The 3,534-nt window shown below is 37.2% G+C and overlaps 1 non-coding gene across 1 annotated transcript; it reads left to right on the forward strand.

Annotated features, from left to right (window-relative positions):
- The first annotated feature begins 2,873 nt into the window (after positions 1-2,873).
- Positions 2,874-2,983, forward strand: LOC114108410 (U6 spliceosomal RNA). Its single transcript, XR_003585470.1, has one exon. It is a non-coding gene; the product is annotated as a U6 spliceosomal RNA (small nuclear RNA).
- Positions 2,984-3,534: the final 551 nt, after the last annotated feature.

Below are 3,534 nucleotides of genomic sequence, written 5' to 3' on the forward strand. Positions count from 1 at the left end.
GCGCGCGCATGCATGCACACACATTGAGTTAGATAGGCTTTTTTCCTATAAGTCAAGATAAAAAAAAATATTAAATACTGTGTTATATCTTCTCATTACCCATTATAGTCACTCACCCCATATAGTTTTTTTCCCATTTTTCACTGATACCCACTTATGCCTTCTCTTTTCTCAACCAGCATGCATCCTCCTTAAATTCCCCTTTATTCTTTCACTTCATAGTGTTTGTTTAAAACATTCCTCCCTGATAGATCCCAGATCTTGATCTATTTTAGCCTATACACTGGCATGTAAGCAGGGATCAAGAAAATGCCCCTGTGCTGAACTGTCTTACTTTGAGCTCCTGATTACAAATACCAAGTGTGCTGTCTGCATTAGAATTCCTGGGTAATTCACTCTCCCAATAAGGACCCAATCTCACACTTTCTCTCCCCACCTCCCACATCAAAACTCCTCTATCGACCTCCTCACTCTATCTTGGAAAAACATAAATGAGCTGGGAAAAATGGTAAAGAAAAAGCGTATTGGATACCCATTGAGATAATAAAACGTGATTATCTGAGAAAAGTGAGCATGCACAACAGAAAATAATGGGTGGTACTTGAAAAAGTAGCCATGCTTCATCCATTCACACCAAATGTCAGATCCTCTGTATGTATGCTCAGATACGTTGTGTCAATTTCTGCTTCTCTCTATTCCCCCACCTGAGTACCAGATCCCCCCACTTCTCACCTACTGAAGGACTTAGTTTCTGTAATTATCTCTGTTCCTTATCAACATGAAATATATCATATCTCCCACCCAGTTCCCAGACCATTTCTCTGCTCTCCTCGATTTGCCAAACCTTCCTCAAAGGTTACCTGTAATTATGTTTCCTTCTATTAGAATATTTCCACAAAGAAACAAACATACTATCCATATGTAATATTTCCCATCTGGAAAATACTAAACCCTCCCTAGACCTTACCAATCTAATAAAACTATTCTGATAAAAGCTCCAGAACAAATTACATCTCACCAAATTCTGGCCAATTCTCATTCCTAATTCTGGTTGGTCAACAGCACCATTGGACTCAGTTAACATAGCTGATTCTTCTTGAAACAAGTTCTGGCTGTTTCTTCTTGCTCCTTGTTATGGTGTCAATATCCCCAATCATATTGGAGATGTAACTTGCTCTATCTGTGAGATGCATCTCAAATGTCCTCTCTTATCAGTACCTTCATCAATAACATCCTAGTTCAAGAGGGCAAAAAAGGAAAAATCCAGGTATTGCCAATATCGTAGTATTAAGAGGTGGGGTCTCTAAGAGGTGATGAGGTCATGAGGCTGTACCCTCATGACCAGGATTGGTACCCTTATAAAAGAGGTTTTGATGGCATTTCGCTTTCTCCTTTGCCCCTTCTGCCATGGGAGGACACAGCCTTCCATCCCTCTGGAGGATGCAGCAAGAAGTCACCAACTTGGAAGCAGAGACGAGCCTTCACCAGACAACTCACCTACCAGTGCTGTGATCTTGGACTTCCAGTCCTCCAGAACTGTGAGAAAATAGATTACTGTTCTTTATAAATTATCCGGACTCATTTTTTATAGCAGTGCAAACAGACGAAAACATTCTTCCTTTTTCAAATTTTACTATATAATTAGGTCTTAGGGTCTTCACTTTTCTGTTTTACACTGTCTTATATTCTTTCTTCAGTACAACATTAAATTTATTTCCATGGTTTGGAATGCATCCAATAAACTGTGGTGTCTACATACTAACCTCTCTGATCACAGTTTCTCTTCTGATCTCCAGACATACTCGACAGCTCCATATGAAAAACTACTAGGCATCTTAAACTCGCTATGAGTAAAACTCGACTTTTGATTCCTGCTTGGGAGGTATTCTACTTGAAGCCATTCATTCATTATCCAGTATGAACCATCTGGATTTCCCTAAATAGGAAATAAGGACTGTTTGGATAAATGGTACAATCATTCTCTGGGCTGTTAAGGTCAAAACCTAGGAGCCATTCTTGATGATCCTTTTCTATTAATTCCTCACTTTGGATCCATCAGCAGATTTATTGTTTCTACCTGCAAAATACATCTTGAATATCTCCTCTTATCAGCAACTTCATCAATAATAGCCTAGTTCCAGAGAGCAAGGTTTTTCTTCTGGAAAACTGCAACAGTCTCTTCGTTGATATTCCTGCTCCTTCTGTTCTCCCTGTTGTGTATTCGCTCTCTCTTTTTTATTTAATTGACTTTATTTTTTAAACACATGATTGCAGAATGCATTACAATTATTACACATATAGTGCACAATTTTTCATATCTTTGTATATAAAGTATGTTCACGCCAATTCATGTCTTTATATATGTACTTTGTTTTTTCTTTTTTTGCATTATAATTCTTATTATACATATATACCACAATTTTTCATATCTCTGTATATAAAGTATGTTGACACCCAATTTGTGCCTTCACACATGTACGCTGGATAATGATGTCCATCACATTCCACCATCCTTGCTAATCCCCTGCTCCCTCCCTTTCCCTCCCACCCCCTCTGCCCTATCTAGAATTCATCTATTCCTCCTATGCTCCCCCTCCCTACCCCACTATGAGTCAACCTCCTTATATCAGAGAAAACATTTGGCATTTGTGTTTTGGGGGATTGGCTAACTTCACTTAGCATTATCTTCTCCGACTCTATCCATTTACCTGCAAATGCCATGATTTTATTCTCTTTTACTGATGAGTGATTCTCCATGCAACATTAAAGCCATCTTTTAAATAAGCAAATCATACCACTTTACTCTTATTTAAAATTACTCGATGTTTTCCTACCCCTCTGAATGTTTACCCTGTCTTAAGAGGGTATAACTGATGCTCACTCACTTCAGCAGCTCATAGACTAAAATTGGAATGATGCAGAGAAGATTAGCATGACCGCTGCATGATTGTGGCATACAAATTCTCAAGTGTTCCATATTTTTTTTCAAAGTAAGTTTTTATTTTTTTGTTTGTTTTGTTTTTGTGGTGCTGGGGATCGAACCTAGGGCCTTGTGCATACAAGGCAAGCATTCTACCAACTGAGCAATATCCCCAGACCCTAGGTGTTCCATATTTTTTAAAGTGGAAGTATCAGGAACTAAAAAGGAGCCAATTGTATTCCATGCATGTATGATTATGTCAAAACAAACCCCACTTATGTGTAACTATAACTTATAGTTACACATTACATTATGTGTAACTATAATGTACTAATATAAACATTCAAAATATGAAATTTGAAGAAAAAGATATAATTATGTCACAAAGTGAAATATAAAGGGAATTTCAACTCTACATTAATATATATCATATTTAATCCAGAAATAAAATATTTCTGGAGAGACCTAAAAAATAAGAAACTATAAATGATCTAGCCTATATCTCTCCAGTGTTATTTGTGTTCAATGAATGAATGATAATGCATTAATAAAGACCGAAGATGTTACTGATTATGAGTAAAAGTGCTAGTATTGGATTACCCATGGACACATTT

Source organism: Marmota flaviventris, chromosome 17 (assembly GCF_047511675.1).
Source record: "Marmota flaviventris isolate mMarFla1 chromosome 17, mMarFla1.hap1, whole genome shotgun sequence".
In the NCBI taxonomy this organism is placed as follows: domain Eukaryota; kingdom Metazoa; phylum Chordata; class Mammalia; order Rodentia; family Sciuridae; genus Marmota; species Marmota flaviventris.